This window comes from Solanum dulcamara, chromosome 10 (genome assembly GCF_947179165.1).
Source record: "Solanum dulcamara chromosome 10, daSolDulc1.2, whole genome shotgun sequence".
In the NCBI taxonomy this organism is placed as follows: Eukaryota; Viridiplantae; Streptophyta; class Magnoliopsida; order Solanales; family Solanaceae; genus Solanum; species Solanum dulcamara.
The window spans coordinates 58,782,085-58,797,701 of NC_077246.1; the positions used below are offsets into that span (position 1 = coordinate 58,782,085).

General features: G+C 35.0%; 1 long non-coding RNA gene and 1 pseudogene across 1 annotated transcript; both read right to left on the bottom strand.

Annotated features, from left to right (window-relative positions):
* Positions 1–2,674: 2,674 nt before the first annotated feature.
* LOC129870789 (uncharacterized) lies at positions 2,675–3,406 on the bottom strand (annotated as a pseudogene).
* An 8,616-nt stretch (positions 3,407–12,022) lies between these two features.
* Positions 12,023–14,818, bottom strand: LOC129870895 (uncharacterized). The gene is made up of 2 exons (XR_008762156.1): positions 13,814–14,818; positions 12,023–12,495 (listed from the first exon to the last, which is right to left on the bottom strand). It is a non-coding gene; the product is annotated as an uncharacterized LOC129870895 (long non-coding RNA).
* Between the last annotated feature and the right edge of the window lie 799 nt (positions 14,819–15,617).

Here is a 15,617-nt window from a genome sequence, read left to right on the forward strand (position 1 = left end):
ATGAGGTGGTTATTGGAAATGGAGTGAAGAAGAAAAGAAAATTGAAGGATTATTCTTCCGTAATGAAGGTGATGATGATTTTGTTGATCAAAATGAATAAGAAGACGGACAGAGTCCACTACAAATCCCTGTTGGAACAACTCCTTCAACATATGCATCACCAAGTAGCAGTAGCTCAAGTGAAGCTCCAACAAAAATGCTTAGTCTCCGTGAGGTCTATGATGATATTGAACCCATAGAAACAACTCTCGACTATTCCTTATTTTGTTTGATGGCTGAATGTGATCAGGTAACATATGAAGAGGCAACTGAAGATGTTAAATGGAAGAAGGCAATGGACGAAGAAGTTGCTTCCATCAGAAGAAATAACAAGTCTAATAGAAGGAAACAGTCCTATTGGAGTCAAATGGGTGTATAAGATGAAAATCAACAAAGAAGAAAAAATGGACAAGTACAAAGCAAGACTCATTGCAAAAGGCTACAAACAAAAATATGGAGTAGATAATGATGAAGTATTTGCTCCGGTGTCAAGGATTGATACCATAAGGCTTCTCACAACAATTGCATCACAAAATCAATAGAAAAATTATCAAATGGATGTCAAGTCAGCATTTCTAAATGGTTACCTGGAAGAAGAAGTTTATATCGAGCAGCCACCTAGATATATAAAGCAAGGACATGAAGACAAAGTCTACCGTCTAAAGAAATCTTTGTATGGATAAAAACAAGCTTCGCGAGCATGGAATACCAGGATTGATGAATATTTTTAGAAGAATGGCTTCATGAAAAGCCCATACGAGCATGCATTATACACGAAAAAAATAAGGCCGGTGACATCATGATCGTGTGTGTATATGTGGATGATATGATTTTCACCAGAAACAATCTAGGTATGTTCAATGACTTTCAGAAAGCTATGACTAAAAAAATTGAAATGACAGACATTGGTGAAATGTCATACTTTCTTGGAGTTGAAGTGAAATAAATGAGAGATGGCATATCAAAGGTACGGTGGATCATGGTCTCTTTTATACACACTTTGAAAAATTGAAATTGGTTGGTTACTCAAACAGTGATTATAGGGGAGACTTGGATGATCGAAAAAAACAAGTTCGAATATTTATTCCATCTTGGCTCAGCAGCATTTTCATGGTCATCAAAGAAACAACAAATTATTGCTCTTTCAACATGTGAAGCAGAATATATAGCCGCAGTATGTACTTGTCAAGCAATTTGGTTGAAGAATATTTTGGAAGAATTTTTTTTGCACAAGAAGATTCCATCACAATTTATGTTGACAACAAGTCTACCATATCACTCGCGAATAATTCGGTGTCGCACAGTCGAAGCAAGCACATCGATACAAAACATTATTTTATTCGAGAATAAGTGAAAAACAAATCACTTCGTGCCGACCTGTTACCAAATGTATCTATCTATGTCTAATTTTTATACGAAGAAAGGGTTGGATGTGGCTTCTCACCCAAAGTACAACGCGCACTCTATTTTTAATTCATTTAACATTTTTTATGTCAACGCTATACCATAGCAGACTGAAGGAAGCTTGTAAGTATATTCAATTTTTCCTATTTTATACTATCTTGCGAAATATTCTAACTCGTTGTAAATTTATAATTTTTAGAGATTGTGGACTATATGTGGCAGCTTATGTATTACATCTCAGTTCTAGCAATGAAATCCCAGATTCATTGGATCCAGAAGATTGAATGTGAAGAAATTAGCGACAGTGAGGCACCTTCGAAACCTGACAGGAGTAGGACTGATTGTGATATTAGTGAAAGAATCACAATTTAGTAGAATTTAAGTTTCCATTTCAGTTACTGAATGTACGCATGACTTTATGCGCTTTTGTATTTTTGCATATATGCCTGACAATATACTTTTGTCGATGTTAAATACATTGGTAATATTTTGAATCAGCTAATATTTTTTGTGCTCGTACGCAATTCGTGTTTTTTTACATTTAATTATGTTCTTATTTCCATTCTTACAATGTGTATAATTATATAAATACACTATGTCTCGAATCAATATTTGAACAGACTTATCAGTAACAAGTTTAAAAACACCAGGCAAACAAAAACTTATACAAAAATATGAGTATTCAAACTTATACATATACAAAAAATAAATGATTCAATTGTATACAATCACAAATATACTATATATATTTATACATATTAGACAGGTATAACAAACAAGTGTACAAATTATTAAGTTCTACATATTTATATGGAATATTACTGATTGAATTAAGCCTATAAATAGCATGCACCATAAAATAATTTGTATAATCATTTTTGACTTCTTATATAATTATATATGTATATATATTTATATTCTGTATAAATATACAAACGAACTTCGTCAACAACATTATCATATTCATTTATACATTTTTTGTTTAACCTATATACTTATACAAACATAGATGTTCCAAGTTTCAAATTATATTTATACATTTATCCTTAAATAAACATCTTAATCAAAAAACAACACTTAAATGATAAGAATTATTATTGTTTATCTTTTCAAAAAATTCTCAAATTCGTAATGTATCAAATAATTTATTACAAGAGAAATATTCAAAATAGAAGTTCATAACATTTTCAATTCAACAGAAGTTCAAATTATTAAACCAATCTATCACTCGTCAAATATCTCAAGGCTTATTTCTACATGATCGCCTATTATGACCTGCAACTCCACTGTACTACACGTATTCTTCCATATATTCTCGAGCATCTCTCTTGAACCTTTTGCGCGAGTCTTCTTCCTCGGCCTGCTAGGTGGTCACCTGAAAGGTGGATGCAGAACTACATCATCCAAGATGTATTCCGATACCACCCACTCTTTAATATCTGGTAAGGGATATATTGGCATCTCATAAATCTTCAGGACAGTTTCTGATTTGTATAAATCAAAGCAATATTCATCTGCTGTTAGATTTTTCGATTTTAATACAGCCCAAGCATGTTCACATGATATTTTTCATACTGAAACCTACCACAAGAACATGTTTTTTCCTAAAGACACACTACAAATTTCTGCCATCATCATTTACATTGTGCACATATTCAGTCATTGGTACAACTTGTTATCGCATTAAAAATAATAAAATAAAGCTTTGTATATATAGTTTTAATATATAATTAAAGAAAAATATACAAAAAAAATACATACAATCATTCTTGTGCATTCATTCTCTATGAGTATATCATGATACTTTTCAATCAATGGCGTAAAAGTCCTTGGTGGCTTTCTTTTTATAATCATAGTTCCATCTTCCAAACATAAGTCTAACTTGCTCCAAAAATTCAAAGATTGGCAATTCTCTAGCTGATATTAGTGCAACATTTATACTCTCTGCAATATTCGATGTCATAGCTCATCCTCGATGAACTTCTTCATAACACCTAGCCCAATTTTCATATCCAGCCAACTCTAAGTAGTCTTTCACTCTTATATCTACTTTCTCCATAGTCTCTATTAGACTATGAAATTCAACTTTTTTGCACGTCTTTGCCATTTTGTAGAATATAACAGTCAACTTTTCATGTGATTTTCTATATTTTTTTGCACATTACCGCACAAATGCCACATGCAAGTGTAATGAGGAACATTAGTATACACTCTCACGGGGTAGAAATAGTAATAGGCATAGCAAGGGACTTACTCACATAATCAATACCCACATCGAAATAAATTGACACATAAGAATAGGTAGACCGTTGGTCAAATAATACTGAAGCAGAACGATGGAAAACTGGAATAATACCTGTAATAACTACATTAGAGGCTTCTGCCTCATATCTACCCGGTATAGCATAGCATAACTGAAGGTCACCCTTAGCCTGCGAACCACCACAAGCACTACCTCACGCTCCACCCTTAGCACCATGGGTGCCACCTCTAGTATTCTGTCAAGAACCTTGAACAGTTGGAGCATCTGTAGAACGAACAACTGGTGTCCTGGGCCATCCAGTAGAAGGAGCACGTTTGGAGAATTCTTAGTCTTATGCCCAAACTCATCGCACACATAACAACCTCGATGACCTAACCCCTATGGGGGATAAACAGAAATGTCAAAATAGGCTCCGGAGCCCAAAGAACCCTGAATAACTTCCTGGACTAGTCTGCTCTAATAACCATGGGTTCCTGAACCTGAATATTCTATGCCCTTGAAGGAATGACCACTGAACTGACCCTACCGATGAAACCTCTTAGCCCCGCCCTGTCTAGCATGTCGGATACTCTTTATCATCCTGGCATGATTAATAATATTTTGAAACGTACCTCTAAACAGTACAGGAGAGGCTGTAGCCTTTTGGAGATAACCGGTGAATCCCTTCACTAGCTTGCGAATCCGCTCAAACTCGATGGGAATATTTGACATAGCATAGCGAGATAACTCATGGAAGCGAGTCTCATACTCAAATACAGATAGAGAGCCCTGCTCTAGTTTGTCAAACTCACCCGACGCTGATCACGTAGGCTATAAGGCAAAAATCTCTCAAGGAACACCTTAGTAAACTGTTCCCAACTCATCATAGGAAAACTAATAGGTCTACGAGCAAGAACCAACCTCCATCACTCTTTGGCCACTCTCGCAAATTGATATGAAGTGTAAGCTACTTCATGTGCCTCTAAAATGCCTAGGTTGAACAACCTGTCTTGGCACTCAGTCAAAAAGTCATAGGCTTTCTCTCCGGCTGTACTATCAAATCTTAGAGGCGCCAATCGAACAAACCTCTCAAAGTTCTTCTGCTCAGCTACCAACATGGAAATATTAGTAGAAATTGGCGGAGCTACAAATCTCGGAGGTGCAATAGAGTGTACTGAAGAAGAACCAGGAGTCTGAAATCCTACACCCTGAACTAGCGGTGTAGCACCAACTATGATAAGAGAACCTATAGTACTTGGAAGAATACCAGAGGTAAGAGCACCATCCAGTCTAGCCAATAATTGAACCAGTAGCTCCTGAAGCATCGGAGCACTATCGGGAACCACAGGAGGTTGGGATGGCCTTTGCTCCTCCATCTTCTGCTCTAAGTCATCCTCATGCTCATACATGGGCTCATGTGATGGTTCTCTAGCTCGTCCATGAGTAGGTGCCGCTCCCCTCGCTCGGCCTCGTCCTTTGACTCTACCATATTTTCTACCTCGCCCGCTTACTGGGACTCGGGTAGCAGGTACAGCCTCACCCTTAGTAATTATGGCTCTAGTCCTCACCATCTGCGCATAAGAAATAAATCAGAGGTATACAATACTTGATATGAATAAATCGCATGAAGGGATTAAAAAGAAGGAAATCCTCTTATTATATATCTTCTAGCCACTCGAAGATAAGTACAGACGTCTACGTACCAATCCACAAGACTCTACTGAAACCCTCCTTTTTAACTTATGAGACCAGTGAACCTAGTGCTCTGATACCAATTTGTCACGACCTAAAAACTGAGGTCATAATGGCACATATTCCAAAATCCAACCTGATGTGTAAGCCTAGAAGTAAAACTCATACGAGATTCCTAAAGGAAAAGTCATGCTATGATTTAAATGAAAAGAAAGACAATGAAAAAAATATCCCAAGACCTGGTGTCATAAGTATAAAGAGCATCTAATACAAGGTTTGAGTCTGAAGATACAACATAAGTCTCTGAATAATACAAAAGACTGAGAAATAAAGATAGACTAGTGATGATCCAAATTTCGGGACCTCACCACTAATCTGAAAATACACAATCCGCTAGAATATCAGCTGCCACGTGAGGTACCCTGACTAGTATCTACATCAAAAAGGGACACAAAAGTAGGAGTGAGTACAATTCACATGTACTCAGTAGAATTTAGCCGACTGAGTATAAATATTTAATCAAACCTATGAAATAAACTAAGGAACACTTTCACCTACATATAGAAAAGTCCAACTTCGACATTGGTGCCTTCAGTTTATATATATAATGGCACGAGTAAAGTAAACTAATAATAACAACTCATAATCATAATTAACTAGATAATTGAAGTAGTATAGATATCAATGCAATGCAATGCAATATGATGATGCAATGATGCGGTGGTACAGTAGAATTAAGACTGTCGCACAACTTGTCGTATACACCTGCCGAGCTGTGCTACCAAGCAGGACACATGGGGTATCGCAGACCATATACCTTAATCATAATATCTTATTATCCTTGCCACCTCCTCGTGGTCAAGGAATCACAATGCATCTACTACCCTGCCGTAAAATTGACTCGGCCAGGGACTCAAGATACAAAGGTTTAAATGTGTTTCATTTTCTTTCTCAAAAAGACTTTCCATATTTCTCAACTTTCCATATTTCATGATATGATGAATGAGGATGAATGCATCAAAATACATATGTCATAGAAGTAATAGTCAACTCACATGTGATACAAGATTCAAAGTTCTCAAAACTTACCTACACATGTTATTCACCCTCAATAAATAGTAATGGGAAGGAAATACTTCCATTTAAATATTCACTCCTTTCTCAACAATATTTCAATACTCAAGCATGCTCAAAACGCCCAACTCAATCTCTCAGGCGGGCATCACAAGTCAAATAATATACTCAAGCTTCTCTCTCAGATAAATCACGAATCACATGCTCTCAAAGCAAATAAGATAACAAATAAGGCCCCCCCACGGGCTATGTAATACAAATAAACCCTCACACGGCAACACATTAATAAATAAGTCCCCACACGAGCATCACAATATATATAACATTTTTAACTCAAACTACAACCCATCTCAAAGTCTATAACATATGAATGACTAATTACCCATTTCAATCTCAAAGAAGGATAGTCAAACCTACCTCAATTGCCGAAACCACACCCGAATACCTCCATCGGACAAGCAACTCTCGAATTCAATGCCTAGAATGATAACCACTATCAATAATGAAACATACATATCACAAGGAGTCTAATGACACCCATATTGATAGGTTTCGGAACCGGGGGTAAAATAGTCAAAAAATTATTTATTTCCAAAAAGAGTCAAATCTAAAAATTTATTGGACAATCATATTCTACTTGTAATAAGGAACTCATGGTTGAAAAACCCATAAAAATAAAGCTCAAAATGAGTTAAAAATCATCACTTTTCTTAAATTCGGATTAGGAAAGAAACAAAGATTTTTGGGGCTTGAAACTAAAATTTAGGAGTTAAAATCATCAAATACTTAATGAAAAAGGAAGGTTTTAGGTCAAAAAAATCACCCAACACTTTGCCTCGAAAATCTCTTCTCAAATCATCTCAAAGAGTTCAAGTACTCAAACAAACGATGAAAAATATTAAAATGGGAAGAAAGGGGCATTTTCTGCCCAAAAAGTTACTGTTCACGCGTGTTACTGTGTACACGTGTTGACCGCGGTCAACTTACACTACCACTCTTCAAAACATATTTTTGACCCTTAAAACTCATTCGGAACTCTATAAATATAAACCAATAGTGCAAATTGATCAGAAAGCACGTTTCAGAGCCAATGGAACTAGCAGAATCACCATCCGACACTCAAAACTCGATTTGTTGACCAAAGTCAAACTTAGCTCATAAAAATTAAACTTTTCAACTCAAGACCCCAAATCCATGTATTAACCCCAAATGTGATTCCGACAACTCTCCTAGACTAATTTCCATATTTTGGAGCTGATGGAACTGACAGAACCCCGTTCTGAGACCCGTAGGTCCGATTGGCACTGAAAATCACTTTTTAACATTTAAAGTTTATGAAAACTCAAAAACTCACACAATTCACAACCTATTAAGATTTTAAAAAAACCAACACCACAAACTGATCAAATAACACCCGAGGGCATTAAAGAGAGGGTAAAATGGTAATTTTGCACAAATTTCCAAAAATAACCCTCAAGGTCATTACACCATGGGCCGTGGTGCCACGAATAGTTCATGGTGGTGGACCAGTTTGATTTCAGATTCAGTTTTAAGTTGGAGTTATTTTGGTCTTTTCCCCCTATCTCACTAATGAATATGGACGATTTTTGAGCCTAGATTCCTACTTAATAACTAACCTAAATTCCCCTAACCCTCCTATTCTCTCATAATCCCCAAAATTATAAAACCCTCTCTCATAAGTTTTCTCTCTAAGGCTTCTTTCTTCCTCAAGCAAATTCAAGGGATTCTTCCAAAGTCAAGCTTCCATTCTTTTTAAATTAGGGCTCATCAAGGTCAAGGTATGTGAGACCTCATCCATGGGTACCTTTCACCCATGGAATCCTAAATATCTCTTCTCAATTCTCTTATGAATTCTTCAATTAAAAGCCCTAATTTCATGATTTATGTTGGGTCTTCTCAATTATGATTTAATTTAGTGCTATTAGCATAATTATGCATAATTCATATCATATTGCATGATTTCAAGTTGAATTTCTATGAACCATGCTATATGCTAATTTCAAATATGATTTATGAGATATGATCATGATTTTCAAGTTATTTTAATGAAGGTTTTATGAATAAGTTAAAGAGGCTTTAGGCAAAGAAGTTTATGAATGATGATTCTATGATGTTTCAAGCAAAGTTAAAGATAGGACAAGTTAAGTCCCTAAAAATGTTTATGATCAAAGATATCTAATGATGGAAGACCTATACCCACATTGCATGAAGTTATATGATTGATGAGCTAATCCTATGATTTTCTATGATGATGTTAGATGGGCTATTCTTATGATGTCTTATAAAGATAGATCGATAAGTAGTTATTATCTTTTCCTATGATGTTTATGATCATGTTTTATAAGTTCCATTGGGATATTGACTAAGCACCGAGAGGAATTTTAGGTGGGGTTTGATCCGGTAACGTAGTTAGTTAATCAAGGAAATCCTAGTAGCAACCTTTAGTTCCAAACTACGTTGCCCGTGTAGGTTTACAGATGCCTATATGGCGAAGCTAGTGAATCCACATAACCCAATTAAAAGAGTTACTAATGGAGTATACCCTGGAAAGGTAGCCTCTCCTGTCTCGATGTAGGAGTCACCGAATTCATGCATTAGCTCGCATGGTCTTATATGTCAGTTAAAGGTCCTACCCCACACAGTTTCAATCGAGTTATGAGTTCTTATGAGATTCTTTTGATGCATTGACCAATGAGATAAATGTTTTAATGTTTTCATGACTTTACTCATGTTTTAAAGATATTGGTCTTGCATCCATAATTCATATTGAGTATGTCCTATGTTTATTGTTCATGCATCTTCTCACATACTTAGAGTATTCCATGTACTAATCCATACTTTTTGCCTACATTGTATCATAATGTAGGGACTGACGATCACGTTCATCCTCCTCCCGCTCATGGCTAGAGTTCTCTATTAGCTTCTCGTTGGTGAGTCCTCACAGTTCAAGGACATGAAATTTATTTCACATTTGACAGTTATACTTTATTACTCTTATGTTGTCTATTGGGTGAGTTGGGAGATTGTCTCATGCCCCCATCTAGTAGTAGAGACATGTTAGATAGAAAAGAGTTTATGTTATCGTTTCTCGTTTTCGAGATCTATGTTCTATTTGAGATTTTGCTTCCGTACCTTGATTTAGCTTTATTGCTTATTTACTTTATGTATGCTCATGAATGTTACGCTAAGAGGCTTGATTGGAATCTTTCGGTATTTTAATCGCCGTGTTACAGCTAGGCCCTAAGTCGGGTCATGACACACACTAAAGGCAATTTAAAACCTAGTGGCAGCTACATGGGGACCTATTATTTATGACCATACTTGGAAGGCTAAGAATTGGGTAATTCTTAAAAATCAAATTATAATTACGGAAAGAAGTGCGCATGATATTTGTCTTTAATACATTTTTATGGTTCACAATAATATCCTCCTCTGCACGTTTCTGTAATAACAAAAATCCCCTCCCTTATTTATGGAGATGCAAGGATATCAGTTCCAATATAATATAATCACAACAGTAACCTTCCTTGTTGTTAACGTCCAATATTATAACCGTGTGCTTAATCTTTTGGAATCATGAATCATAAAGCAAATCCATGACAAACTCTGAAAAATATAATAAGCAATGTGTGACGTTACATATGTGCCCTTGGACTTCAGATCCACAAACTCATCATCGTTTGCTTTGGTATGTGTCTTCTTCAAAAGTTCGTGCGGATGAGTTGGCGGTCCAAGTACATTTGCCTAAAATTGAAATCACATCTATGAAAGTTATTACATAAGGAATAACTTTGAAGAAACTATAACTTGACAAAATGAGAGCCTCCTGTATGGCGTGAGGGACTGGATCCCTCACCACCTTTTTCACTTTGTCGATTTTTTGAACATTGTGCAGATTTAGTCTTAAAAGCTCAAGTATCATAGTGAGGCTCATAGCTCTCCCAAATAGATTTTGGGATATCTTTTTGTTTTTCCTTGAGAATCTTGCTTCAGATAACATACTCTTGTATTGTATTCAACATTTTTCATAAAATCACCCTTTATGGAACCTTCAATTTCGGTATTCCAATGGAATCACTTCCCCTTAAAACAACTAAATGTAAAATATCACATGAACTGATATAACGGAAATTCTAAATGAATAAACCCATCAGTTTTACTAAAATGGAATTTAAGAGTAAAATGGGTACATGAATATTTAAGTAGAAGGAGACACAATCATCTGTAAGAAAATGTACCAAAACAAGCATCATGGGTGTTGAATAAAGTCTGAAAAGGGAAGAAGTATATAGAAGAAGCTGGGATGAATATGGTTGAACTGGGAAGTATGGCCAAGTTCTTTGTTAGGAAATTATATGTGAAGCTTAGCGGAAATTATCAAAAAGTCCCATGGAGAAGGTTAGCTTGCAATAACAATGGTCCACCTAAAGGGACCTTCATTCTAAACTTGGCTATACTGGGATGATTATACACTAGAGATAGGCTTCTTGGCTGGGATATTGTTGATCATATGAGTTGTCCAGTGTGTGGAGATGCAAACGAAACTATTGAGTACTTGCTTTTTTTATTGTGGTCCGTCCCACGACTTATGTAATAAGTTGTTACAGTGGCACATAACAAGAGCTCCCATAGGATGGAAGGATGAAGTAGAGTGGTCAAGTAATTTAATTAAAGGCAAATGTCCCAAAGAATAAATATACAAAGCTCTCTTGGCTGGTAGTGCATGCCATATTTTGAATGGAAAGGAATCAACATGTTTTCAAAGGCACACAAAGACGACCTGAAGCTACAGTTAGACAAGTTATCCAAGAGGTGTTCCGGAAGAGAAATAGCAATAGAAAACTGACTGCATTGTTAGAAACTATGAACTTTTATCCTTAAATATTTTCTCTTTTGCTAGATGTAGAAGATGAGGCAACCTAAATTTTGCTTTTGGCTAGTTGTAATTGATCTATTTCCATGAGCTATGTTTTTTCTTTTGTTCTTGTTTGAGCTGTACTATTTAATTTGGTAATAAAACATTAGTTATCGAAAACCAAAATGATAGTATAGTTTCACCTTAAACTCCTACTAGTAGAAGTCCTTAATCTCTGGTGTAACTGACTTCCAATCATGTCCTTCAAGATCCAATTTTTCCTTAAAATTTTTTGTCATCGCCCGGGATACATTGTTACTCGGCTCCAAACTTGTATAAATATAGCAAGTAATCATTTCAATACTCAATTTCATTTATGTAAATCAATCAATGGCTAGAGTGTATATCAATGTCTTTATCGACATTATAAGAGCTTGAAAAAGTAGAGGAAGTAAGAAAAAAACATGATACTTATGAAAGTATTATCAAAGAGACAAGGACTAGATATAAATTATAAAATCCTAAAATTAACATATCTTGAAATGACTATTGGAGGAGCCCATGTTGAACATGGGTTCAATATATAGATTAAGATCTAAGCTTAATTTGGAACAATTGAAAAAATTTCTTTTATGAAATCTAGTAATATACTAAAGAAGATTAAAAAAACTTCAGGAAATGAGAAATGAGGACTGTTCAAATCAAAGAAATGCCACACCTCAATTCTGTAATTAATTCCCCATCAATGCAACTTAAGAAAACCAACATAACTTTTGAAAGGTTTATAGAAAAAAAAGTATGGAAAGAAAACCAGCATAGCTTACTTACATGCCTAAAGTTAAACAATGTAAATGAAACGATGCTAAACACTTAATGTCCCAGGACGATTTCAATTGACATGGGGGTACCATCAGTTGTATTTGACGAAGTTGTTGATACAATGTCATTTCTTGGTGTTTCAATCCCCACAAATAAAGAAGGTAGTGATATATTGACTGCGACTGAATCTGGTGTCACTGGTATTGGCATTCAGGCAATGATGGTGCTTGATTAGGTGCCAAACTTGACACTGGAAGAGATGTCACTGGATCTACTTTTCTTTTTCCTGAATATCTGCTTGGTCCACCCCCTTGGCGCTATTTTTACAATTTCAAAGTTACATGTGAATCTAATTATAACAAGAATTGATAATTAGTTGATATATCACTTCAAGAAGAGGATGCTTATGAAATGTTAAAACAAAAAATATGTATTAATCTAGACAATCGATAAAAATATAAACACTTCAAGGAATAAAATTATCACATCACTATTCAAAACATAGTTCCAGAGTGCTCTACTTCGTATCACAAAATAAGACTGAGGGATAGTTGTTCAAACAAAACAACCTAGAGACTATTAAAACAAAATAAGTATACTGATAAAAGAGAAATATAAAATCGGTGAGATCTAAAATTCAAAACTTTGATAGCAAGAAATATAAAATCTGATTGCAATAAAATTAACTCATATATTATGTTTTAGTCACTCTAACTCTTATATTTAAAAATATTGGAGAACTTTGACTCGATTCATTGCCACTTTCATAGTATGCCTCTTCCTCTTCATTTTCATCATCTGATTCTGATTCATCATGAAATTCTGTCTCATCATCTAAATCATCATCCTCGTCTCTTAAGTTTATGAATTCGCTATTTAGATCATTCTGAATAACAGTTTCATTATTGGACACCACCTCAAACCTTAAACCATCTTCGTCACATTGAAATGGCTCTGCAACATCAACTAGGGGGACAACGAAGATGACAGAGGCATATCCACAATACCTAGAGCTTTTGTTTTGCACACAACCCACCGATCACTCTTATCACGTCGTAAGCTAGGATAAGTGGCATAATACACTTGAGCCGCTTGCATTGCCAAAAAAATGATTCATACTTCTTCAATTTCCTTATATGGTTGATATCCACAAGTTCATATTGCGGGTGAATCTTCATTCCTACATTTGGTGTTGGGTCAAATCATTCATAGTTAAATAAAACAGTTCTTTTAATCAGTGTACTTTCTTTGTACTCCAGTTCAAGAATTTCAGTAACCACACCATAGTAGTCATTGTCATCTGTACTATAATTGGTTCCTTTTATGCAAACACAACTGTTATTAGATGTTTTAGAAAACCTGCGACCTTTAGTGTGAAATTTAAAGCCGTTGACATTATAACCAGTGTATGGCTTTGATGATCGACATGGACCTTTTGCAAGAGCCTTGATGAACTGGTTATTTATGTGTATTCGGTCCTATCAGATTAAAAAGAAATTAGAGTTTCTTATAAGTGAAGTAAGTACATATAGAAAGATATTGTACAAATGCTCGCATATCTTGGAGTCAATAAAATTCCTTTGGATCACATATAAGAAAAAAATGTGTAAGTTTTTTTTTGTTGATATTTTTTATGTACAAATGAAAACAAAAGCTTGAAATCTTACTTCACATATGCTGCACTTCTCTTCAATTTACTAAAATATAAATATGAGCTGCATTAAGTTCTTCTTTGGTTAGATATCTCCAATTTAGTTCCCCAAATCCTCGAACTGGATAGGTGAATATAGAAAGATTACCCTCGTATCCATCTTGTTCACCTATACCACCATCGTCATTCCGTGGCACTTTTTTATGCCTTGTATAAACATGACGCTCTAAGTAGTGTGAACCAAATGATGAAGCTTCCTCAATTATATGTGCATTGCATATGGATCCTTCAACGTGTACTTTATTTCGAGCATTATATTTATATTTTTGGAGATTTCTGGAAATAGCACAAAAGCTCAAGGCGTTAATCACTCATAAGAATGAGAATGAAGTACTTAAATAACCATGTTTGTTTGGGTGGTTAGGGACGGATGAAAGGAATGACATATTGTGTTTGTTGTACTATGAAATAGGTGACTTACCATTTAAATACTTAGGAGTTCCTTTGTATACTAAAAGAATAACAGTTTTGCAATACAAACCTTTAGTAGACAAAATTACAACAAAGATCACTAACTGGATGGCTAGAGAATTATCATATGCCGGGAGGCTTCAAGTTATTATAGAAATACTATTTGGTGTTCAAGCATACAGGTCATGAGTATTTTTACTACCACAAAAGGTTATTAAACTCATCGAAGCTGCTTGTAGGAACTATTTATGGACAGGTCAGACCAATATTACTAAAAGGACACCTGTAGCTTGGGACAAGGTGACTCTTCCTAAAGGTGCAGGAGGCTTGAATATTAACTTGAAGGTCTTGAATCAAGCTGCAATCTGCAAATTGTTGTGGCTATTGAGTCAGAACAAGGAAAAACTATGGATCAATTGAGTCCATACATACTATATAAGAAACAGGAGACTTGCAGACATGGAGGTATCCGATATGCTTCTTGGTTGACAAGAAAGATGTTTCATATGTGGAAATTCTAGCAGATTAACATTTTTAATACACAAACAGATCATAGGGGGAAGTACAAAATGTCATATATTTATAAAACTTTAAGAGGCGTTGCAGAAAAGATTCTTTAGGAAAATCTTGTATGTCATAATATTTCAGATTGTGAAGACTGACCTATGCATCTATTTAACAAGGGTATTTGAGTTTTTAAGTTCTCTTTAATTAGAGTTATGGTTTTTCTATAAGAGATACTGATTAGGGATTGTCATAAGGATTGTAAGGTTATTTAGGCATTTTTTGAGAAGGGAAGGTTGCTGGTTGGCTCCTCCCTAAGATTTGTATTATCGCTTGGTGATTAATAAAATCAGTTTAATTAAAAATAATTAAATAGAAGTAACATGAGGTTATTTGAGTTTTTAAGTTCTCTTTAATTAGAGTTATGATTTTTCTATTAGAGATACTGATTAGGAATTGTCGTAAGGATTGTAAGGTTATTTAGGTATTTTTTGAGAAGGGAAGGTTGCTGGTTGGCTCCTCCCTAAGATTTGTATTGTCTCTTGGTGATTAATAAAATTAGTTTAACAGGAGGTTATTTGAGTTTTTAAGTTCTCTTTAATTAGAGTTATGTTTTTTCTATTAGAGATACTGATTAGGAATTGTCGTAAGGATTGTAAGGTTATTTAGGCATTTTTTGAGAAGGGAAGGTTGCTGGTTGGCTCCTCCCTAAGATTTGTATTGTCTCTTGGTGATTAATAAAATCAGTTTAATTGAAAAAAATTAAATAGAAGTAACAGGAGGTTATTTGAGTTTTTAAGTTCTCTTTAATTAGAGTTATGATTTTTCTATTAGAGATACTGATT